This window comes from Tympanuchus pallidicinctus, unplaced genomic scaffold (genome assembly GCF_026119805.1).
Source record: "Tympanuchus pallidicinctus isolate F22 unplaced genomic scaffold, pur_lepc_1.0 scaffold5, whole genome shotgun sequence".
NCBI lineage: Eukaryota > Metazoa > Chordata > Aves > Galliformes > Phasianidae > Tympanuchus > Tympanuchus pallidicinctus.
This window is the reverse complement of record NW_026294769.1, coordinates 19,906,922-19,933,021: the sequence shown is the minus strand read 5'-3', so window position 1 is coordinate 19,933,021 and position 26,100 is coordinate 19,906,922. Positions and strand designations below refer to the sequence as shown.

The 26,100-nt window shown below is 40.4% G+C and overlaps 1 long non-coding RNA gene across 1 annotated transcript in view; it reads left to right on the top strand.

Annotated features, from left to right (window-relative positions):
• Window positions 1-11,196: 11,196 nt before the first annotated feature.
• Window positions 11,197-26,100, top strand: part of LOC128091384 (uncharacterized) — a 63,264-nt gene continuing 48,360 nt past the window's right edge. The window contains exons 1-2 of the long non-coding RNA XR_008211379.1: window positions 11,197-11,268; window positions 11,765-11,904. This is a non-coding gene — a long non-coding RNA (uncharacterized LOC128091384). The remainder of the gene's footprint in view (window positions 11,269-11,764; window positions 11,905-26,100) is intronic.

Sequence of the window (26,100 nt, the reverse complement as noted above, 5' to 3'; positions counted from 1 at the left end):
CTGGTCCCTCAGCTGCCAAGTCTGATACTGTCTGGGTCTCCCAGAGGTCCCTTTGTCATATCTCCCAGCCTATCATGTAGATGCTCAGGGTGATTCTAATTGCAAGAGCTGCCTATGCCTGGGCAACAAAAAGGTGCCCTTTGAATCACCATGCTGGCAACGGTACAGCAATAGGCAGCTGAGAACCAGCTCAATTTTGGCATGTGATTACTGCAACAAACTTAGAGATGTGGTGACAATGCTTGTCAGAGCACCACCTAGGAAGCGCCCCCAAACAACAGAAGGAATTCAGGTGGTGGACTCCATGTGTCTTAGTTTCAGCTGGGATGGAATTGATTTCTTCTCTCAGAAAATCACCATTTTCAGTGCAGACCAGGTGCATATGTATATGAGTGGAGGTGGAGAGAGAGGAACACAAGAAACACATGAAGTTATTTCTCAAGCAACTGGACTCCACAAAGTGCTATGAAAGAGCAAGGAGGACAGGTTGTGGTGCTCTGGGCTGCCACTGAGTCACTACTACCAGTCTTTCAGTTATGTAATGCAAAATAGCTGATTTGATAAGGTTGGGTTAGTCTTTTCTCTAATTATAACAAGTCATAGGATGAGAAGGAATGGCCTCAAGTTGTACCGGGGGAGGATCAGGCTGGATATTAGGAAACTTTTCTTTTCCAAAAGAGCATTGAGGCAGTGGCACAGGCTGGCCAGGGAAGTAGTGTCACCGTCTCTGGAGGTGTTCAGGAGCCACGTGGACGTGACAGTGAGGGACGTGGTCAGTGGGCATGGTGGGGATGGGCTGACAGTTGGATTGGATGATCTTAGAGATCTTTTCCAACTTCAGATTGTATGATTTTATGTTTCTATGAAAATGTTTGACTTTGGGCAAAAAGCATTAAGAGGAAGTGAAGAAAGCCTGGGATTGTACCACAGAGAATTGGCAGCTGACTTGTCATGATCCCTTTCACTAATGATAGCACTAGGGGCAGCCACCTACCTGAGCATATTTTTCCACTCTTTCCACCTTCCCCCTGCTCCTGCTCCCTCTCACTGTTCGAAAAGATGTTTTCTCACTGGAGGCCGGTACAAAATCTCTCAGAACTTGCAGGGCATGTTTTTTGTTAAGTGCCAGGTGGTGAAATAAAAAAAGACAAGCGCACAGAGACTTTTCGTTACTGTGATTAATTCTCACGTTCTTAGAGCTCCTGATCCCGGCTGCATCCCTATGTGGAGTATTCAGCATTTAAATAGCATTCACTGGTTACTATTGATCAAGGGGGTTGGGGGAGGAGTGCTTTTATTCCTCCTGGATTACTCCTTCCCCTGCTTTGTAATTATTTGTTTCCACTTGTAGTGGGTTTTGTTATTTAGTGTTTAAAACTAGTTTAATTAATCTCTTCGGTTGTTGTTGTTTTGAAAATGTGACAGACACTCATGAGATAGATAATGGATTGATAAAGAACACTTGAGGGGACCCTGGAGTGCTCATCATTTGCTAGGTAGGGTATGTTAAACATAATACTGGTAAGATCAAGCCCTCCAGGACAAAAAATGAAAGAGGCATTTAATTGGAACACTTAGCAATCACAAAACCAAGACAGAGGTTAAATTGTTTTGAGCAAGAGAAATTAATACATTAAAGGTTACATTTCCAACTGTGAGGCTGCAGAGCCAGGCTCTTATGCAGTGTCAGAATTACATAAGGCAGAAGAAATGGCTCTGAAATGATTGTGGAATCATTAACAAAAGCCAAGGCAGAGTAAGACATTTCCCAGCAGGAGGGTGTGAAGAAGAATAAAGACATGGAGAGAGCTCATTAAGAATGAATTGCAGACCATAAACATTTGAAACCACTAAGTGTGGAGTTCTATCTGTTATCTAATGACTCAGAAATTATAAAACTAGCAATGACTTTCAGAAAAGGAGTTGACTTTGCAGGAGGTTGTTTGCCATTATGAAAAAAAGGTAATTTTTTTTTCTAGTTGGGGGAAAAAAATAAAAATCCTTCATCTTTGTAAATCAGCACAATTTAAGCAACTTCAGCTATACCCCAGAGAGATTTCCTTCTGTATAATTACACATTGTCTCAGATTTAGTAACAAGGATGTTGAAATGGAAGAGCTGCAGAGAGGATGAAGTAAGAGACAAGAGGTTCATTTCTTACTGTCTGACTGCAGATGATTAACCTCTTCATCTTTGAAAAGATCTAGCAAGTGCCGAAATCTCCCTAATTAGTGGGAATTTCATCTTCTTCAGTTTGATTACACTCTAGACCAGCCTTTGCCTGATAAACAAATGATCGGCAAAGAAACAAGGGTGAATTAAATACACTGACCAAACTGTTCCTGTTTCTGTTGTATGATACAGCCTCAGCAGACCTACATAGAACACAGAAGGCAGCAGATTATCCAGCATGAGGAGCTTGTGTTTCAATATTGGAGTGACCGGACTCACTCGACTCACAAATTTCAGTCCCCCAAATGGTGTAGATTGTGTTCCTGTTTATTGAATTGATGTTGGAGAGGTTCCCCAGGCTCTGCATCCTATGTGTTGGGCTGAGTAAAGTAAAGGGGCAAATGAGCAGATTTAAGGGACGATATGAAGGACATCCCCAGGGGGAGAGGGGCTAGAGGTTTGGGGAGCAGAGCTGGAAGTAGTGGGGCCAGCACAAGTTGCTGACAGCTCACAGAAAGGTTATAGAAATGGATCTAAATTCATCCCATTTCCTTCCTTCCTTCCTTCCTTCCTTCCTTCCTTCCTTCCTTCCTTCCTTCCTTCCTTCCTTCCTTCCTTCCTTCCTTCCTTCCTTCCTTCCTTCCTTCCTTCCTTCCTTCCTTCCGTCCTTCCTTGTTCTGCAATAAAAATTTTTCATCTTGAAATAAAATGTTTTGAGTTAACCACAATATGTCGTTGTTAGTATCTTTAACTTTTAGTCCTTCTCAATTTAAGATTTGGTCAATTCTGGGATAAAATGTAGTTCCAAGGGAAGCTTGTCACTCCTTAGAAGTTAAGATTGAAAACCAGCATTATAAAACGTTGAAAAATGACTCATCGAAAAGAAAAAAATTTACAAGGAGCATGGACTCATTCACACATACATCATGGACTCGTGGCTGCTGTGGTTGACCTAAATTTGCATTCGGGAGTACAGAAAGCATGCAACACAAAGCACCTTCCTGCTCTGGTGTGAGATGGAGGAGGCCCAGGGCAGGGCAGGAGAGTGGAGGGCAGCTCCGGAGTGGTCAACAGCAGCATCAGCTCCTGTTCTGCAGGCACAAATATTTCCCATTTGTGGCGCGTGCAGAGAGAGCTAAATGCATGCAAGGTCCATTTAATGGATCCGGTTTATAAAATTGGCTGCTACTTTCTGACCAGCATTTATTTTGACGGTTGAATGACTTACAGTTCCAATTAAAAGCAGCTAGATGTCTAACTCCAGGACTGCGGCTATAGAAAATAGCATGGCTGTGTGCTGTGTTCATTTGTGCTTGTATTTAAAAGTACATATTCCTCAACTGGAGCTCCCAGGAATTATAGTGAAGCCAAATTTACCCATTTGTGGTTGGGGCAAACTGAGATTTGTTCCCTGCTCTGAGAGGGGAGTGGGCCAGCACTAACTGCACCCACAGCTGTAAGGATCCATGCTGGGGTCACAAAATTCTGCTTTGGTCTGGTCACCCAGACTCCAGAGGGGATCTGCTTTATGAAGAGAGGAGGAAAAGCTCTGTAATTCAGAAGAACAGGAGGAAATTTAAAAAAAAAAAAAAAAAAAAAAGTATAAGACCCTGAAATTTCCTTGATAAATAACGGAGATGGAGCAGCTCCAGCGGGCAGAGTGGTGACAGTTGGTGTAATGCCATTCACAGCACTTTCGGCCACTTCGTCATGCTGCTGCTTCGAGGTGCTGCAGGAGGAGGGCTCTGGTGGTGCAGCCCTGCTGCAATCACAGCACTAAGTCCAATGGTCTTCACTGCAATGCCATGTACTGTACTTTGCTGAAATCAATGGGACATGTAAATGAGCGCAGGCAGAATGCCTTCCACAGACAGGAACAAAGCAGCAGTGCGATGCTAAGCAAATAAAAGGATCAACTCGCACAGGGTGCACAAAGAGCTGTGACCGCGCAGTGCCACGCGGGTCTGATGCAAAGTGGGATATGAGCAATTTCCTAGCGGCGTGGGAGGCGCGAGGGGAGCTTATACAAAGCCAGCAAGGTGTTTGCACGCTTCCAGCAACGAATGTTAGGGGAGAGGCATAAAACAGAGGTTTGTTGGAAACCTCTGTGAGAGGAAAGCAAAATCTTTAATGGGATGGAAGAAAAGAAAGGTTGCATATATACAACTACTGAATAAACAAATTATATGTTGAGTCTAAATGATTAATTGCCCTGAAGAAATATATGGAACGGGCCAAACTGGAGAGCAAAGAAAAAGCATATTTCAAGGACAAGACAAAACCAGACCCTAAAAGAGCCGTGGCTTTCAGAAATCCCCCCCGTGAAATAAATGTCCTCCTAAACACCCACATGTCCCTGACTAAACAAAATTCGAATAATAAAATAAAACAAAAACAGTGACTTCAGGGGGAGAGGAGGGTAAGGAAGAGGGAGGGAGGGAAGAAATACACCAGATAAAGAGAAAATATACAGTGTAATATTTCATCTGCTGATATACCACAGTGAAGCATAAACTAATCCTCATTCATATGGGAATATTCACTCAGAATTTACTTGTGGCTTTGGTACTTTTTCTTGACTAGTGAGATTCCAAGTCTTCTGGAAGACCTGGAAAATTTTAAAACACAAATGTAGATAAGAATTAATTGCGTCAATTCGCCGCTCAGCTGCCAGTTCCTCCCTCTCCTATAAAAATCCCACACCTTGAGCACTGCATACCTTTGTGCATGTATATAATAAAATAAATATGTTTAATGCTATCTTGCAGCTAGGGGTCATATGGATATGCTTATATACATTCTCACACAATACTCATTGCTCGGTTAAGTACAAGGAGAAAATAAAAAGATTTTCTTTGAAGACCAAAAGTCAGACCCAAGGTAACAAAAGTAAAGCGTAATTTACCCTGTAGTTAAAAACCAAAGGAGTCTTTTTACTAGGGTGCTGCTGTTTCTATTCATGCCATTCCAGAAGAATATAAAAGAGACGCTTTGGGATTTTGAAGTAAAAATTCACAACAGTATGTCTTTACTTTTTTTTCCCCTTCAACCAAGACATCTTTTGCTGGAGTCCTTTATCTAGAGCTTTGTATACATATTTTTAATCCTATACAAAAATGATAGGATGTCAAGAAGGATCTATAATAACACCATTTTTTTTATTTCACTTCAAAGACTTGGCAATTTCTGATCCATGTGACATTCACACTCCTTCAGGGTCAAACAACATCTTGCAGCCTTCATAAAATGATTAAATATTTTAAACAGCTCCTGCTTATACCTCCATCGCCCCTCGAGACTGATACTGTTATCGTTTTTGTCAAAGCCAGTTTCCATCCGCATTTGTCATTCCTGCTTGCATTTATGAGTTATCAATCGCCACGTCAAAATGCAAAATAACTGATGTTCTCTGGGCGGGATTGGATGGTCTATCTGGGGCTTTTAATCAATGCTGATTTTTATTTTCCATACCCATACATAAATCTTTACCATTCTGGGCCACATATAATGCGTTTGTACAAAACGCAGTGACAGAAGCAGTAGTTATATTATCAAACATTATACCTTGGGGCTAACTGAGTATCAAGGGCTTTCAAAAGGGAACACTGGGAATTACTGTGCAGGAGAGATGACTGCAGGAGAGAATATAAGGGATTGGTTGTTGCCATTTATAAATCAACATCATGCAAGCTAATCCTTCTCACTTAAATGCAGCCCAAATACTTTTCCTGATACTTTGAAACTCAGCCCTATCTATTTTTTTAAAGCTTGCATAATGCACACAAACAATGGTTATATGCATTTTCTTATTTCTTGAACTTTTCCCTAGGGATGTATATAGAAACTGCGCTGCCGTGTTGTTGTTTTTTTTCTCCCCAAGGTCTACCAGCCAGTAAATATCCTCTTTTTAATCATACCTGAATTATCAGAACTCTCTCCAGCCCCGTTTTTTGTGGGTTGTTTGTTGTTTTTTGTTGTTGTTGTTGTTGTTTTGTTTTGTTTTTTTGTGTGTGTTTTTCTTTTTTCTTTTTTTTTTTTTTTTGCATGAGCAGCTGTAATGGAAGGCAGCATGTTTCATTCATTCAGAGGGTGTCTGTCTGGTTTGCTCAATGAGGATGGCAGCCTAAGGGCCCAGCGCACCAATGGTATCATGCAGGCTCCAGGGGCCAGGTGGGGACAGCCAGAACCACAGAAGGGCTGGGAGCTGCCCATGGCCATGTACATCTCAGAGCTCAGAGTTGGAAAGTCCTGGGTTGCCTCTGGAGGCCTCCCTGTGCTTGGTGCTGCGAGGGCAGGACTGTAGCATTGGCATCCTCAGTGAGATAGCGGCTATGACTGGTGAGCAGTGTCTTTTCCTCTTTTGAACTAAGCTTTCTGCCACAGAGCCAAAACCTTCTTATCAAGTTTTTAGCAAAACATTTTTTTTTCTAAATAATACATTCTGTTTTGTGATTCCCCTATTGTGTACACAGGCTTAGAGAAAACGTGCTGATAAGCCTTTTTTTTACTGAACTGCTAAAGGACATTCACTGCGGGTATCTCCTGAGGGAAGGTGACCAAAACTCTCTCCATTACAGGCTAATATGTTTTAGTCCTCATTAGCTAGGACAAACAGGAGAGTCTTTGAATTGCTGCTCTACTATCTCAAGGGTCACCTTATTTTATATTTGTGACAAACCACAGTGTTTGCACTATGGTGAAGTAACCTTGATTGCCCATTCCTGCTCTCTGTCAGGGTCAGAGGGGCAAGTGTAATGCAAAAATTAGGTTAAGGTGACTGGAAGAGAGGTCTCTGACAACACTGTGGGAGCCCAGCATTACTTAGGACCCTTTTCCAGTGTGGATAAAACTTTTCCAGGGGAATAAAAGAGAGCAGTAACATATTGAAGCACACTAATATACTGACGCACAAGAAAAGGTACAAAATCAGGAACGTGGTTCAAAGTACATTCTGTTAATCTTTCAGAATATCTGTGCCAAATGCGAGAAGTACCCAGCTGCAAAGCATTCAAATTGCCCTGATTCCCTTCTTCAAATATGAGTAGAATCTTACTGTACCTTACTCTAGTGCATACACACAGCTCCCACAGCCACCTCTTGAAGCTGGAGAAGATCCTGAGGTGGGTGGGGAGGGCACATTCGTTATGCTCCAGGAGTGATGATGAAAATGGTAACAGTGAAGAGGAAGCAGTGAGCAAAATCCTTGCACTTGTTTACGTAGAATGATAGAATGGTTTGGGTTGAAAAGGACCACAATGATCATTGAATTTCAACCCCCCTGCTATGTCTAGGGTTACCAATCACTAGACCAGGCTGCTGAGAGCCACATCCAGCCTGGCCTTGAGACCACATAGTGGTCTGAAGTCACAAACATATCTTTTTTGAGTGAAAAAAGTGTAATGAAAATTAAAATATAGTCTAAGAACAAATAGTTTGTAGGACTGAGTAGTGAACAGAAATGAATTGTACATGGGTGTTTTATAGAACCATAGAATCATAGAATCACCAAGGCTGGAAAAGACCTCCAAGATCATCCACTCCAACAGTCCACCTATCACCAGTATTTCCCCACTATACTACATCCCTTAATTAAGGGAAAAGAGGCTATCTTTTCTGTAAGTTTCAGGAGGACTGCTTACTGATACCATCCTTCAGACTTAATGAATAGAAGTCCCTCTGATAATGACACAGTAGCACTCACTATACAGTCAAGTTTTAGACCTCCATGCAGTAAAGAATTACAACATTGGCTTATCTGCCCTTGAGAGAGCAAATAGCTACCCAACAACACCAGTGTCTTTTGCACTACACTTCAGCTAGGTGCCAGAACTTGCAGTGAAGCTAGCTTCAAAAATGAGTGCTATTATTGGACTGAGATGAGTTTTCAGAAATGCATGTGCAACAGATTTTCCAAGGCAAGACCCACAGAACATTTGTTCAGATGGTTCATTAGTGCACATTTGCTGACAATGTGAAAAAATTAGTGCAAACCAAATGAAGTTCATCATGGAATAAACAGCCTTGCTGATCTGGCACTGAGTAGAAGTGAAGTTATGCAATATCCTGCCTTGAAACTTACTATGTACCTTAGTGTGCAGGTATGAGGCTCAGGAGACTTTCTGTGCTGCCTTGAGAGGCTTTTCAATTGTGGCTTTTTTTGAAAAAGCCCTCTGGCTGGTAGGGCTGCAGAAACTGGAGGGTCTCCTGCAGCTATACTGGGTTAAGGTACCTGCCCAAAGTTGTTGGTCAGTGAGAGCTGGGAGAATATGTATTCCAGATTTGGGCTATTCCCTTCATCTGTCTTATTTATGACTTTTCTTAGCAGCAGCACAACTCTACTAAGTCTCGAAGGTGGTAGGAGAGAAGGTATGCTGCCCAGTGTGTACTGTGCACCTGAAACCGCTGTACATGGGGGGAAAACCAGGAGATGCCTCTTGCCCCAAGAAGGGATGGCGATGGGTTGAGCTTTGTTGTGCAGCTCAGGATCCAGCCATACCCACTATGCGGTCCTCTTGGTGTCGTTCATTCTCTCTCCAGACCTGTGTTTAGACAAATAATTTAAAAGGGAATTACCACACTTGGGACCCAAATCTAGAGCATCAATTAATTCTGAATAGGACTTATGACTCCTGTAGCCTTCTGAAGTGAATAGCATCTTTCATATAATAAAACTACTTGGTGTGAATAAGAATATTGGAATTCAGCCTCTACTATTTTGCTTGGATTCCTGGTGTAATCTCGTAAGTTTGTTTAACTTAAGCAGTGAATCTTAACTTTTAAATCAGAACTAAACTCTCTGCACAGATGTATTTAAATACTCTTGGTACTCCTTTTTCTGCTGATTTTTGAGATCATCAGTGTTTTGGCTGTCAATTAATTTGTAATGTATTTTATCTGGCAACTGTGTCTCCTGCACACCTCTCTGACTTGCCCACGTGAATAGGTGGTTCCCTGGTTCCCTGACTCCTGGCATGTGGTATATTTATTTTTTGTGGATTTTTTTTTTTAATGTCTCATTTTGGCTTCCTATCATCTACAGTGAAAGTCACATTAAATCCACTTCAAATAGCTTCTCTTAGTTTTGGCCTTCAAAAAGATGGATTATTTTGAATAGTTTTAGTAAAAAAGTGCACTTTCCTCCCCATGATGCATCATGGGTTTCTGAGCAGTAAATTTCCACCTGTGTCGAAGGCCAGTGAAGCTACCAGGGTTCTGAGACTTTATGCAAAATACAAGTTATAATGCTACTAGTCATCGTTATGTTTGTCTGCAGGACTTAGCATTCAATCACTAATCAGCAGGTGTTACCAAATGCTTATATTTTGTCATTTTAATATTTTAAATTAGTGGCTAATAGAAAAATAATCTGGAACTTCTTCACTATTTCTCCTGCCAAATTCATTTATGAGAAAATTAGTGAGAGCTAAGCCTCAGATTTTTACATATGAAGACTAGGGGTATTAACCTTATTTTTGCACGTGCATGGTTCATAGGTGCTGAAGACACTAAAGACAAACCTAAAGCATTTATGTTTCATTGTCACTTCTCACACATAAATGAAATATGACTCTAAAAATTCTGAGATCAGTCAGTCCAACTAACTTAAGGAAAATATCTCAGTAATTTGCAAGTAGGCGCCAGCCATGACAAGAACTAATTGACCTTCAAACATGTTCTGAGCTGTGTCAGGTCAACATTTTATTTTGCATCTTGGCCACTCTTGAAAAGATAAGATCAAAACTTCCAGGAAACACTTTCAGAAGGAATACTCCTGCCCCCTCTAATACATATGTGTGTGCATAAGAATGTGCTTTGCTTGTGCCTCTGACTTAAGCAGTAAAAAAGATGTTCTATCTTCAATCTTTGGGGGAAAACTGTAAGGAGAATGAGAGGTTTACCAGCTTGAACTGAAGTAACAAATCTCCTTGTTAGACTACCAGCAATTTGTGCTTTTGCTAAAATTTGTAAAATAACAAGATTTTTCTTTACCAAAGAAGCTGATCCATCTTGGGTCATTTAGCAGCTGACAATTTGAGCCATGTAAGCAGCTACAAAAATACATTATCAAAATCTAACTTGAATAGCTGTTCTTATCAGTGGAGATAGCATTTAAATTACTTCATTTTTAAATCCCACTCCTTCCCAAGGTGTGCAAACCTCACTCATGCTAGGGCCCACTCTTCCAAAGAGCATCCCTCTCCCCAAACCCAGCACCTGCCACCCTGCCCCTAGTAAAGTAAGTTGGCAGATTAGTGTAAAGGACCTTGATTGTGTTTCCCCCTTCACTTCCCTGGGAGAGAAATGAGACCCAGAGCAGCGCTCTGCTGGTTGCAGTGTCTTTGATGATGTCAGGTTCATGGATTAAATTAGTAAACTTTGCATGCCCTACCCATTTAGGAAGAAATTACGAGGTCTCCAGAGATAATGCTGTGGCCATTCATAGAATCACAAGGTTGGAAAAGACCTGCAAGGTCATCTAGTCCAACCATATTATGATTCTGTATTTAGCCATTTGTAGCTTTTCAGCTCCATAATTAGAAAGAGGATAGTTAAATAGCCACATCAGTCCAAGGAAAGATTTTTTGATTCTCTCTATTATGTGACTGAAAGCAGTGGCAAGAATAAACCACTGACTGTGTGGCGTGAGCCTTAGTGGGTTAGGAAAAGAGAAGACTAGTACTACCTGTAACTTCAGAGGAGGTTTGGCTCAGTCGATTCATTACCTTGCATTTAGAATATCATATACTTGCAAAGTAAACCTAATGACTGACTAAAAATAGCTGATGTACACCAGAATATGAAAGACATTCTACACATTGAGCAATACGACTGTGAGTTGAGAAACAGACTTACTATCTTAATTCATTTTAATTATTATTTATGTAGCAGAAATGCTAAGTCATGGCCTGAACCAGTGATTGAGCACCTGGTGAAAAGGCAGGGGCAACTCAAAGGAGCTCAGGTGTATGCAGTGCAGCTGAGTGATAAGAAGGGATTGAGCCAAGATCCACCCTTTTCCCAGACCTCATTTAAGGATTGGCAGTAGAGGCACATGTATTTCTCTGGACTTCCCTGTTTATTGAAGGCCTTCTGAAGGTAAGTGCTTTCTCTTTCTTTGTTTCTGTATCTACAGCTTCTGCATTTGGGCTTGTTCTCATTTGATGCAGCCTGGGATTGTGCTTCCCTGCTTCTGTCACTGTGCTTTCTATCATATTATTGCATTGCGATTTATTAAAATCTACAGTGTAAACCACTCAATCAACCTAAAAAATAGCTTTGTTTGCTTTAAAAATAACAGGATTGTAAGTAGAAAGATTAAAACTAATTTGAAATAAAACTTCGCTGATTTTAATCCATGCATGTAAATATAAACTTAAAGAGAAATTTAGAAAAGTGGTAAAATACATCTTTGGTTCAGGTGGGCTGGACTACACATTTCCAATGAGAAGAATTTTTATATATTCAGTAATATTTGTTGTCCAAAAAATAAAATCCTTTGAGGTTCCTAGCATCTGAAATTAAACTCACAAAAACCTAGTCTAAATGCAGGAGAGCGATAAGAAGGATATCATATTGAATGCCCCTTTTGCAGGGGAAAAAAGTACCAGCAACGTGTTCCTGGACAGAATTTACTGGGGAAATACTGGCTACATGTACTATGTGACAATTGCAGTCACTTCTACTTGGAAGTGTCAGCATTGCCACACAGAGAGGCACAAGGACCTTACTAAGGTATACAAATGTCTAAGTGAAGACAAATATTACTGTTAAAGCCAAGGTCCAAGCACCTTAAAACTTTAAATATGAAAAATGGAGAGTGTAAAAAAGTAATATGAGAGAACTGTAAAGAGGAGGAAGGGATTGTGTAAGACAGAGGTTCTAGGATAAGGTGAAATAAGTCTGATAGATGTGAAAGTGTCAGTAGCAAGAAAATAGAAGGTAGCCCTGCTTGGCTATATGTATGTGTGTGTTGGGAAGTGTTAAGAAATCTAAGTGAGTACAAAATCATGGTAAATCCAATATTTCCTGATCACACAAATTGAAATTCTGAATATGAAATGCAAGCAAATACAGCAAAAGCTGTTATAGACCACTGAGTGCCTGGCTACCACAAAATAGCTGGGATCTCTGTTTCATGGTTCTGAAGACATATCTTGACTTGATGTCATGTGATCAACAAAAGAAAGCAGCCAGTACCTGAGCAGCCTGTGCTCCTAGAGCCTTCTTGTCCCACAGGTATCTTTTTCTGCAGCCGTGGAAAGAATATGACCAAGTCCAACTCAAGATTTCTTCACTATCCAGCAGACAGAACCTTTTTTTTTATTTTTCCTGAAATAAATGAAGAGAGAGTTGTGATTTTTTTAAACACTGTTATAACTAGGGAAGTTTGGTGTATTTGTCAGGTCATGTCGTCTTCCACCTTTGGATGGAAAGAAAAAGAACACAGCCAAACACACTTGGGCGACAAAGTGATAGGAGCAATGAGGCAGTTTAAATAAAATAAAATAAAAAAAACCTTGTTATGACAAGTTACTAAAACTCACAAATGAATGCAGAATTCCGCTATTTAATATAGTGCATGCTGATATTTAAGCAGGTCTATATCTGTCAAACAAGCCACTTTTCTGAGACTGGCACAGACTGTTCTGCATTTGGTTTCCAGAATCAGCAAATTACATTGGCAGAACAAAGCTGTCATATTTGGTGGTATTTTGTTACATCCATTATCTCACTTAAGTTTAGACATATCTTAGCAAAATCAGATCCCACTTAAAGACTGCCTTATTTTGCAACATTAAACAAAATGACAGCCTGCTTTAAAAAAAGTTCATTAGCAAGCAATGAGTTGGTGGAAAAACTGCATGGCTGCTTCAGAAATGAAGAATGAAAGCCTGAAACATGGTAACCTTTCAGCAGCGGGCCAAGAGCATACATCAGGATTATTTGACTAAACAAGAGTATTAAATGACTTCAATAAACAGAATTAAATAGAATGAAAAGAATCAAGGATTCTTTGAAATTGATTAAAGAGGTGTTACCTCAAGACTGCTGGGAAGGGATGGCACCATGGACCACTTATGCTTCAATATAACCTATATGGGGCAGTCATAAATTGTGATAATGAAAGGTCTTTGTCAGCTGGAAGACAGTAGGTACACAGCAAGATTGATTGCAATCCACCTTTGAAGAGGAAGATTATGGCATGTCTAGGTACTTCTCTTTGGTTCAGTTTCTCTGAGGCTTTCTGATAGTCAGATTCCTTTGAAAAGTGAAATTCAGTTTTAATTCTTCAGAAGAGTGAACTAGATGGCTACTATCCTGAAATAAAGGTTTGGAGGTGGTAAACTGCCATGCTTCAGTTTAGATTTGCATTTACATGATGGAGCTGTTTTGTTTTTAAACAACTTCCCATTTCCTGGTTACATATTGTTTTTCTCTTCAGAAGGCTGGGCCTGGTCTGGTGATGATGAATAAAGCACCTGACACAGAGGTGATGTGATATCATGGGCTACCTAGTTATGCCCCAAGAACATGGTTTTTAGCTGGAGGTGGAACATCACTAACACCTTTCTTATTGCTTGCATTGTGAACATCCAAGATGTCACAAGCCAGTTCTTGTGGTGCATGGTCACATACAGGTGTGCTACGGAGCAGTTTGAGGATATGTGATGGTAAAAGATATACTAAGCCTATATAAACCTAGGGAATTACTGCACCAGGTTAATGTTGTCCAGAAAGGTAAATGTCCCGGGCACCACCAGAGGCATTTACCTGAGTACATCCATCCATAAATTCCACCCTGTACCCGGTGACGCAGGTGACTGAGCACAGATAGGGTTGGATTTTTTTGTTTGTTTGTTGTAATAACTTAGCTGCTTTTAACCTCTCAAGGGAAATAGCCTTCTTTGAAAAAAATGTGTGATGCTTCAAAAAGGTTATTTTCAATGTTCTTTTATTCCCTGCATCTTAAATAGTACAAAGAGTTGCAGTGATACTATGGACCTGTAATTATAGGGCTTGGGGGACAGCCTGTCTTTTCTAGTGTTTTGAATTCACTTCTGCTGCAACAATACAGACAAGAAAAGAACTTGCTGGCTAACCCTATCATTTTAATGAAAGTCACACTTCAGCGTGTGCTTGGAAGAAGGAAGGCTCACAGCTGCTTATGAGAATCATATTCCCCCTGCTCTTGCCACATACACCCGTGGGCACACACTCTTCAGAAGTTATTTTGTGACTTCTATTGGCATGATGGGGATCAAGACTTGTTTTAAGGTGGGCAGGTTCCAGGTTGGATATCAGGAAGTATTTCTCCTCAGAGCAGTGAGGCAGTGGCACAGCCTGCCCAGGGAGGTGTGGAGTCACTGTCCCCAGAGTTGTCCAAGGAATGTGTGGATGTGGCACTCAGGGGTGCAGTCAGTAGGCATGGTGGGGATGGGCTGACAGTTGGACTGGGTGATCTTAGTGGCCTTTTCCACCCTGAATGATTCTATGACTCTGTGATCTAGGGCTGATGAAAGCAGTTAAGAAAGATTATTCAAAGTTTCTGACAATGTATTTGCAAAAGGCTATTAAAAACTGTGCTTGGATATGTATTAGAGGGGGCAAGAGAGAGAATTTTTTTTTTTCAGAAAGTGAATAATGTCATCGTTGATTTAATTAGCAAATTCTAGATGTGCTGACAAAGGAAATTTTCTTGGGAGATGCACTGTGTTGTGTCAGTGGTCTAAATGAATAGGCTGAGCTGAGTTTCTGGTAATAACAGATGAACAACACAACTCGCCAAACCTCAAACAGTGCATAAATCAATTTGCTGGGAATTAACCACTTGCTTTAAAATTAGGGGTTACTTGACAGGGTTTCAGTGATTAGGTTGTCAGGGACCTGTACTTCTAGCTGGGATTTATCTTTCATTGATATAAGTACATCCCCTTGCAGGCAACGGAGTGAGTAGGGATAGCAGTCTGAAGCACCAGGCTGGTTAGGCAGTGTGGTTTTATTCTTTGTAAGTACTAGGCGGCATTTGGAGGTGGACAAAGGAGGGAAGAACAGGGACACTTATCAAAAAGAAAATGTGCTGGCTTTGTGAACTACTAATAATGCCCAGGATATTAGTACCAGAATGGTGAATGAGGGGAAGCATTTCAGAATCCCTGCACATCACATGGCCCTTCTGTGCAATAAGGAGCTTAACAGTTTGTTAAATGAGATGCCGAAAAATGTTCAATTATACAGAGAAATTAATGGAAAGCAGTAAGCCACTTGGAGGTCACTTCATCTTGTGAAAGTTGAGCATTCATGTAGTGTACAGAGCCAGGGCACCATTTTTATGATTAAACTTATATTCCCATATACTTCAAACAATGGCAGATGGTAGACAGAGCAGTGAGATTAGGTACATATGGTAAACGTGGGGGTGGGGGGAGGTATGGGACAGACAAAGCAAAGGATCATAGACTCTGGCGGTCAAATCAGAATGTAAAAGATCAATAAAATGTTCATAGAAATTGGCCTAGGAAATACCAGGGGTCATCTGTCAGGTCTATTTATTGCAGCATTCCTGCTTTATTTTACTTAGCCAGTGGGGAATGTCCATCCCCCTCACTTCCCTTTTACTGGTGATCTCTTTCACTGCTCAGGCACACTTAATATCAGAAAATAAGTCTGAAAATTTCCCAGACAGCAATGCAGGATAATCATCTATGCTGTCCCAGTGATGGACTTCAGTTATCATGGTGTCTTGCTGGGCTTCTTTACAATCTGAATCCTCCTCGTGATACTGGCTCCCAGGTCACCATTTTCTCTTAGGATCTCATCTTGGGACACTTGCCTCCCAGGGAAGTCACATAAATACACCTTGCTTTCATTTTTGGTGAAATTGGGAGTCTGTGCTTAAAATCTTTACTGCTGTGAAATAAAAGCTGATGAAATCAAAGGCAGTCAGTAGAAAATCTTTCAAAACAGTGGATTGCCACTTGCTTACCATTACAGAATTAGTGGATGGCAAACCCTGAAGCCTCCTTTGGGCTTCCTTGTCCATCTCATCAAGGGGGTTATCCACAGGCAGCTTTGCTTTGATCTCACACTAAAAGTCTTTCTCTTCTCCAGTTCTCTCTTTGTCCTCTCATTCTTCCTCTCAGCTCTCTGACCTGTACAAACCAAACCCAAATATTTCTGACAGTTTGGGTGTGTGCTAGCATTCTTCTTTCTGCTCTCCTTCTCTGATTTTGTTCTGTCATCATCCACAACTTCTCCCTAATTTTCTCTGTTCCTATCTTTGATCTCATTCCAATACTTATTTCCCTTCTTCCCCCCCCCCCCCCCCCCCCAAAGTGCTGTGTTTCCTCTTTATTTTGTACTTTCTGCTTTTTCTCTTTGATCACTTTCAAGATTGTGATAATTACTTCTAGGTTTTCTGGGCCCTGGATGTTGTACATGCCCTGATATCTAACTTTTGCCCTTTCAGTAACTCATTTTTTAGCTGGGTGGCAGGAGCTAGTTCAGAATCACTAATTTGCTTTAATTTGAACTCAGAGTCCCCTGTGCACCCCAACCAAGCTGGCTGCAGTGGCAGCTTAGCCAAACCTAGAATCAGCCAGGCAGCCCAGACCTCATCTTTGCTGTGCATTTCACCTCCCATAATGCATTACTACATAATGATAGCCTTCATCCAGATGACTCCTGGCTAGGTCCTGTTGGAAGCTCCAGTGCACCTACAGCTTTTCAGTCTCAGCAGGAGTTAGAAATGTAATTTTTTTTCTATAGCCTCTGTATAAACGTATTTTCTCTTGCCGAGCAGTGAAAAATCTGCCTGCAGTATGAACAAAGCAGTAGTTACTACAATGCAAGTGGTGGATTCTCCCCCTGGTGAAGTCAGTTGGCACAATCAGGGTCACAAAATCACAACTTTTAAAATCATCCTGAGAATGGATATATTCTGTACCACTTTCTGTCCTCGTTATGATCTCTGTCACAGGAACAAGTTATCCTTGAATCTCAGTGTCTGAGATGCTGTCTTCTCATTTTCATCAAATAATCCCTGTTCTTGTGACAAAAGATTGTAAGTAACAGGAACAAAAATGGCCCCAAATGAAGCCATTCTCATGACAAAGACTGTAATGAGAACAGAAAATGGCACAAAATCAATTCATTCTCATGACAACCTTAAGATTGTAATGAGGACAAGAAAAACAGTCTGAAATTTATCAATTCTTGTGACAACCCTGAGACAGTAATGAAAGCAGCAAATGGTACGAAATTGGTCCACTCTCGTGATAGACACTGAAACAAAACCAGAAAATAGCAACACGTTTATCCATCCTTTTGACAACCCTAAGAGTGGAACAAGAACAGAAAAGGTTAGGAAAATTAACCCATTCCAGTCACAAACAATCTGATAAGTGTAATAACCAATTGTCCTTTCCAAATGGCACAATTCAGCCATTTGAGCACTGGCTTCATACTAAACCAGAGGAGTAATTAAGTTTCAAAGTACCTTTGTGCATAGCTCATGTCTGGTTTGGGTATAGAGTAGCAGTGACTCAACCATCCTCGTTAGTGAAGAAAGCATACAAGGTGGGTGCCTCCACCAGTGCTGTTCTCACCAGCACCATTTTATTGATTTAGCATTTCTGTGTTTGTCTGTGGCATCCACAGATCTTAGTAAATGATGGGGGTCCCATTAGAAGCACAGCATCTTCTGTGTTTGTACTCTGCGGCCTTGTGAAGATGTGGGTTCTGATAACACAGGTGAAGAAATGCACGTATGTGGGCATCGTGCTTATATGTGTGCTTGTACAGAACATTAGCAGAGACAAATGTACATGGAGACAGTTTGCCCTCTGTGTGTCAGGCCTGGGCCTGGCTGCACAGAAGAAAATGGGAGAGGGAAGAGGAGAGTTCAGTCAGGGATGTAGGTGAAGATGTAAAGAATATGAGTGTTAATGGGTGAAATGCAATCTGTCTTAACTAACTGGGGAGCAGAGAATTGTCAACAGTTTAAAAAAAAAAAAAAAATTAAAGGACAAAGTTAAAGGCAGATGGGATGAGGCAAAAGCTAACGCTGGAATAAAGCTTAACATGAAAGCAGCTATGAGTGAAATGAATGAGGAGAAGGAAATGAGTAAGGAAAGGGAAGGGAGCAGTCTGTGGAATGCTGGCTTTTGAGCACAGAAGGAAAAATGCTGCACAGGAGTCTGATGCACTCACCTGCAAATGGCTACCAGAGGGAAGAAGCGATGTGTGGCTCTGTGTTTTCTAGACTGAAAGAGAAAAGACAATTCCTCACTGAGTGAAAGAAGCATGATTTCAATGTGAGGGGAGAGGGAAGGGGGGAAAAAAACCAACAACCAACAGCAAACCTCTTTTCTCTCTCTTTTTCCAGCCACTCTAGCTTTATTTTGTGCCTGCAGTTAGCTTGTGAGTGCAAATGATATCATTAAGTTATCCAGCTATCTGACTGCACCCACAAGCTTGGAAGGCTGAATCCTATCATTTGCACCTGGGGTTAATGCACTGGAGTGAATTGTAGGTGCCGAGTAGATTCCAAAGAATTGGAGGCTGAGCTGAGGCCAATATAAAAATATATCCTGAGCATTTAGCTGGCACTCTCCCACCACTTGGATGACACCTGACCTTTGCTTCTGTGCGCGTGTGTTTTTGAACTGCCCAAGAAGAGAGAAAATCATTTTGAAGCCTCCTGCTATAAAAGTCAGTATCTCCCCGAGTGGACTGACTGTCCTCTGAAAAAGTGTAAATGCTTAACCTTAGTCAAGTAGGCTCAAAGGGCAGCACACTGGCTTGCTGGAGGAGGAACAGAGAGGGAGAAAGTGTCAGCATGTACATATGGGAACTATTCCCTGGCTTTCTCCTGGGCTTTCGCTACCTTTTGTGTTCACTCTCCAAATTTAAGGCTTATTGGCACTTGCCCAGGCTATGTGAAAGGCTTCTTGCAACAGACTAAGGTGTGGGTTTCATTATGGTTCATAGGGAAAATAAAAAAATAATAATAAAAAAAAAGTATCTCCACATTAAAGGGAGCATATGTCTTTAAAAAAAAAAATCCTAAAAAGAAATCAGTTGTTAGAGTTGGTGTTGCCCCAGTACCAGCTTTATGCCTTCGACTAATGCGTTTCTCCAGGAACAGTCTTTAAATGAGAAGTTACGGCTGCTTTTCTGATTGAAACAAACTAGTGTTGATTGCTGATCAGCCATCTGTAAAGGAGGGCATCTCAGGAAGGATATGAGCTAATGAAAAAATGGACCTGATTTGAAAGTGTGATGTGCTTCATGCCACAGGCCAGTCTGAGTGGCATGAGATTATATCAGTGCAAGTGAGAGGTAGATTGAGAATAAGTAACTTCTGTCTTAAAGATTAAATGGCAAATTTGCTATTAAATGTGAAAGACATAAAATGGAATTAACGCTTTGAGGGTGTTAGCTGTGGTTATATACACTCTGCAAATGGCACTTCTATCCTGTCACTTGCATTGTCAAACGGCACACTCTTCTCATTGCAGCTCAATTAATACTCATCCAGAAGTATCAATTAAAGAAATGAGAAATGAAGTGTTGACCCTTAACAGCCACCCACACATCACCCACTTCACAAGCACATTTCGTGTGGCATTACTTCTCCAAATGACCTTTGTAACTGGTAAAATATTATTGATGAAATCATTAGGTTTCTTGGTAACCAATTGATAATTTTCATCTGGGTTGCTTGGTGCTGATAACATTACCCTTGTTGTAACTAAGAGACAAATGCTGCCGTGGAAGCACACTGGGCTCACTGGGTACTCCTGCATTTTATACTCTGAATTTCCAAACATCTGAAATGAACAGGCCTGTCAATTTAAAAAAACAAAACAAAACAAAAAAACCCAACAAACAAGCAAAAAAAAAAAACACCCAAAACAATGAAACGTGATTGTAAGTGATAAAGGTAGCTGTTGTGGTGTTATTGTGTGAGGTATGTTATGCTGAACTTCATTATGTTTTGTCTCATTATTACATTGCACCCAGCTGCATGCTCTTGCTTTGTGATATGATATGAAGTGACACAAGTAAAGACTGAGTAGAAATGCTAGATTTGGATTCAAACTAGGATGTGAAATAGAGCAGCCCAAATTTGGAAAGAGTTGGATTGAAGTATTTTGCTTGGGACAAAGGCCAAATGCAAACTTGGCTGTGATATCTGATTAATTTTGAAGAACCCCAAAATGTAAATATATCCAAATTCAAAGTTTTGGGGTCAAAAGCATCTCTAAATGTGAGCACAGATGAACTGAAAGTGTCAAGTGGAGTATCCTCCTGTATTTTAAAGTTTTCTTTTCACCCCTCATTTCTTTTCTTGTTTTTTTTTTTTTTTTTTTTGGTTTTTTTTTGGTTTTTTTTTGGTTTTTTTTTGCCAACAGATTCAACCCTTTCCTGAAATTCTACCTCATACAAATCCCTAGGATATCTGTGGATGGAAATTACTTTTGCTACAGACTTCCTTGCATAGTCAGATCTTTAGTCATTTGATTTTTTAAAAAATTTTCTTGAATGCTTTTGATTGTGTGGGTGTTGCTGTACATGCCAGTATGCTTTGTGTCAGTTCTTTTCACTGCTCTGCCATTTATGCTTCATACCAATACTTTTCCTTCTAGTGCAGCATCAAATATTTTCCTGTAGATTTTAAAATCATCAACTATGTTGGTTTTTGTTTTATCATGTTTTTACATATACATTTGTATATAATACACACACACAAAAAAAAAAAAAAGAGATGGTAGGACCTGGCTTGGTCTTACCTCAATGGAAGGAAGCTCTCCTTCTGTGACCTTTGTACTGTTGTGCTAAGAGACCGTCAGTTTTGCTGGAGGATAGGTTTGCTAAGTCTCCAGTCAAGCCTAAATTGAAGGGCCAATGCATATGTGCTGCATCTTATTATTATGCATATCACCACCAAGGCAGACTGTCATCATTTTCAAACCATAATACTTGCAAGTCAAGACTGTCAAAGCTGCTTAAGGGATTCAGATACCCCATTGCCACATAGCTAAATGGGGCTATTTTGAGATGCTCAGTGATAGTGTTTACTCCAGGGAGTGCATGAGAAAAGCCTTATGTGTGTAGAACACGCTTTCCAGTGTGGATGCCTTGGTGGAGGGGCCCCATGTAGAGACAGACAGATGAAAATGGAAAGGCCTAGCAGTATTCTGCAAAGAAAAAACAACAACAACAAAACAAAACAAAACAAAAAAAAACAAAAACAAACAAACAAAAAAACCACGTGGTGATGGGCTAGATTTCCAAGCTCTGCTTGTTTTGGCTCAGTTTTCAATCCAGCCCAGCTGAAATAGAGAATGACAGATCGCAAAGACACTCATGGTTGAAGTTAAGATTGCTAAACGTGGTTTATGAAAGACTTTCTTGTCAGTTGTTTGGACCTTATCAAGCTTAAACTGTTTATGTGGTGATTTCTGTGCTGAGAATTGCCTTCATTCAATCACGGATGCAAGGGTAGGATAGAAAAGTAAAAGAAACTAATAAAAGTAAAACAATGAAGTTGGAACTGGGGAAAACATACAAATAAGACCAGAAACAATGATATACATATTACACTGTGGTTGAAAACTCAAAAGAAGAATGTCAGAAAATGCCAGAAACTGTATCTCCAATCTTAATCATTGCTCTGGTTCCTGTTCTGTATAGCACTCTCTCTATGATATTACTACTTAGGATTTTTCATTTGACAACCTGTGTCTGGTTTATTGAGAAGAGCATCCTGTGCTGTGCTGTGATCTGGACAATGCAGTGGCTGTAGGCAGCCACTCTCCTTGCTTACATGTTGTGGAAATGAAAAAGGCTCTTGTGCCTGGGACAAGAAAAGTAGGGGAAGAAAAGGATTGACCGCAGAACTCTACTAAAGGGTTGCATCATGCAGAGTAACTTGATTCTAACCCGGCTTCATTCCCAATTTTTTTCATCTCATAGCAGGCAAGTTGCTTTGGAAAAACACTTCCACAGGGAGGCTGATTTTCTGGGATTGGAGTAAGGTGTTGGAGGTCTGATTGTTAGAGCTGCAGACTTCCTACTGCCACACCTGAGGTCAAGAGGATATCTGCCTTGAACAGAAAAAGTACTATGAAAGTGCAAAACTCTACAAAATCAGACCACAGCATTTTTAGTTGGAAATCCCAAATTAAATGACACTTCTGAGAATTTTTGTATTAACCTCTGTCTCAGTCTTTATGAATTTAAACCAGAGGCAGTAATTTCACATTTCTTCACAGTATTGTTGTGAAAGTAATTTCTTAACTATGGCAAAAAATCTAAATGACTGTTACAACAATACCACAAGAAGAGGGAGAGAGGAAAACAATAATTTTGTATTCATTGAAGAGCTGGACAACATGTGTAGTTACACACTGAATGTTGTTGAGGATAAAGAGTAATACTGAATAGTAATCTGGTTTGAAGAACCCTGTTCTCCTTGTTTATCGAATAGGGAAGATACTGTGAAAAAACAAGACACAGTGGTGTAGTTAAGGGCTATGCCATGACACATAAACAGGAAGAGGACAAATGAAGGTTTTCTATTGACATCAATTTTGACTTTTTATCTTCTGTTAATTTTCTTATCAACTTTGGCGTTTTTAATGTATTCTTAGATTAAAAAATATATGATTACTGATATTTGAAGATACAGTTAAATACTCACACTTGATATACAATTAGATTTGTATTTACATATGAATAGTTCTGTAAGTGGTGAAGGGAAACTCTTCCATCTGTTGGGAAGAGCAGCCTGTTGGGCTTAGTGTCTTACATACTTAGAGTGTGTGCATAATGACTCAAGGGCAAAATCTAGGGGTACTCATCAAGTAAAAAATGGCATCTATAGAGGATGGAAAATGAAAAATATTTTGTAGTCATTTGACAAATTCTCTCTAACCCATTTTTTTTTTTTTATTTATTTTTTTTAATTGAAAGGCTCTGTGTAACTGCTGGTATTGTCTATTACTGGGATGAAGCAGGGAAAGGTAGGCTGACAGATGGATTTGTCTGTATCACAGACATGTTCTATAGCCACCCCTCCAAGAATGAAGGCATAAAAGAATGTGAAGGTGAAACTTAAAATGTGTATGGATGTTCCTTTTATCCAGGAAAGGACAACTAACAAAGCAGTTGGAGCGCAGTATTTTCTTTGCAGGCGTTCTATCAGGTTTATAATGACATAGTTTGGAATAGGAGAGTCACAGTGGACTCCCTTGCTTAACTGTCGTCATCACTTGCCATTTGCAAAATGGAAGGCTTTCTGATCCTGTGTCAATGTGCGTGACTCACCCTCAGTGACTCACAGTGAACAGGAGCTCTGTAAAGCAGTTTCAGCTGGAACTCGAGCCCTGTGCACCATGTGGTGTATGAAGTCGAAATGAAGTGGCAAGCTGTCCTTTCCCCTCCGCACCCCTCCTCACCCCTCACCCTCAATCATATGGCCAGAGCTGCTCTGTAAGTGGCTGATCTGGCAGACCAGGAATTTAGAAATTATTCAATAATGCTAATTGATGGGCAGATCAATCCAAGCCCATCTTTCTTTTTTTTTTTTTTTTTTTGGGTTGCTTCCAAACACAAACCACAAAAGGAATGTTTCCAATACACATATTGGGTTTATATGACTTGTGGTGGAGGATAGCACTCCTGTGAGACCTGGACGTTTTGAGGACTGTGTGACTATCTGAGGAGATGCTGAAAGAATTTATTATTCAAGCTGCCCAACTTGCAAATCCAAGTGGGTTTTGCTGTAGAAAGACCCAGGCAGTCTGTGTGGGGGGGATACTTGCCTTTAATATCTTTCATCCTTTGTGACATTGCATGCTGGACTACAGATTATAACCACTTTCAGAACAAAGGTTCATGAGGGAAAGAATCAGTTTAGGGAATGGTTGTCTTACCTGTTGAACATGTGAAATTAGGACTGATTACCACAAGTGGCAGGAAATGAAAGATCTGCAAGTAGGTGCATGAAGAAGACTAACTTCTCAAGGAAGGATTTAGCTGATCTATACTAGAGCTGAATTCTTTAGGTTTACCACATTAAAAAGCTTGTACTCGCATCTTACCCACATCACATTACTAGGTCTGGTCGATAACAGAATGGAGGTTCTGGTGAATAGTAGGATGGATACCCAGCTCTCTGGGAATGCTCCCTAATTGTTAAGTGAAATGCTTAATGAGAGACGCACTGTTAAGTGCCTAAAGCTACTTGACTAATAAGAGAATGGTGTTCCTAGCCGTTTTGGAGCCCGTGACCCTGAAATGAAATATCAGTAATGGATATACCACTGACTGTTGGAGAAGGCTCTTCTTTCCAATTTGTACTAATGCGCAAGATTTCTACAATTAGATAAACCCACAGGCAGTCTTCCAGTTAATAAGACTTGTTAGCCAAAAAGGATGTAAGAATGGGCTGAAAACTTAAAAAAACAAAAGAAAACAAAAACCTAGGATAAAACTTTGAATTCTCTTTATTCTCCTTGCTGTGTTTGCAATACATCTCCTTCTTCCTTCCCGTGCATATAGTAATGAATGAATTGAGTCATAAGAATGCTTGTGGAAACACACTGCTTAAATGGAGAACGGGTATAGCTGCAGACAGCACATAAAAAACCTCATAAATAGGAGTATCCTAACCAGCAATGTGATTCTCAGCCAATCTGGAAGCAGAAATGAGGCCACATGATTTGTTTGTTCAGACAAAACTAGCACAGGCAGCTACAAACTGGTGGCGAAGAAGCTGCAGAACAAGAAGTATTAGTATAAATTATTCATTGTGGATCAATTTGAATAATGAGCAAATCTGAGAAAATAATGACCCGTTCACACACAATTTGCATGGAGAAAAAAGCAGCTAAAATTGATAAAATTCTTTGTTACAAATTATTTGCTGTGCACTGGGTGTTGGCATAACATACTCTGAAGCCTGACAGTTCCAGAATAATTAAAATATTAAAATGGCTCCATTTTAATCTTTGATCACATATCTAGATCGCAATGCAGAAATGTCATGTTTACTCATGACTCATAATGAAGAAATGTAGAAATGTCATTATTAGAAGCCCTGTTTTTACTGCATCACGTATCAAAATTCACAGGCAAACCATTACATTTCCTTTTTCATTTTGCAAGCATTTGTTTCCTGGAGGAGCTGAGGCCCACATTCTCAAAACCAGAGGACCTCCTTATACAGGAAATCTGAGCCACCAGATGGCTTTCACTTTCCTGCCACCCACCACCCAATATTTGGGATGGCTCCAAACTTGCTGCCAGATTCTTATTTCTCCCCTTTTGCTCTAGAAGCCCGGCTCCCAATTTTATTGCACCCAGAGACTATTTATGATTGATTTTATAGCATAGACTGAGGAAGAAATGATTAAAAACTTACTGTTTCACCAGTCTTCTGTTGGTGAAGAATTGCCCTCTTTAGCCTTGTTTGATGGCCTTGAGGAATGAGACTGTGTGTGGTCCATTCTATTTAAGTGGGACTAAGGATGTATTGTAGTGGTTGCACTGATGGTGGTGGCATACCCTTCCACTTGCAGCAGCATGCCTGAGATCAGCATAGCGATGAGGTCAGGATGAAGCAGATCGTGACTCAAACCCCAAAAGAGCAGTCTGTGCTCTTCTCTACTGACAGATCTGCTAGTCCACATGGTTGCCTTCAATACTGTACTCTGCTGGAGCACAGAGAACAATGACAATGTCCAGGATGGGAAAGACCTGAATAAAAACCCATTGCAGGAATGGAGAAAAAAAAGAAAAAAGATAAGTAACTGAAATTAGGCATGCTCAAGAGAAAGGGAGCAGCAGGTGTTTGCATACCAGCACATCTGTTTAGAAAATACTTCTTTAAATCCAGATTAAATATATAGTTTTGAAGCT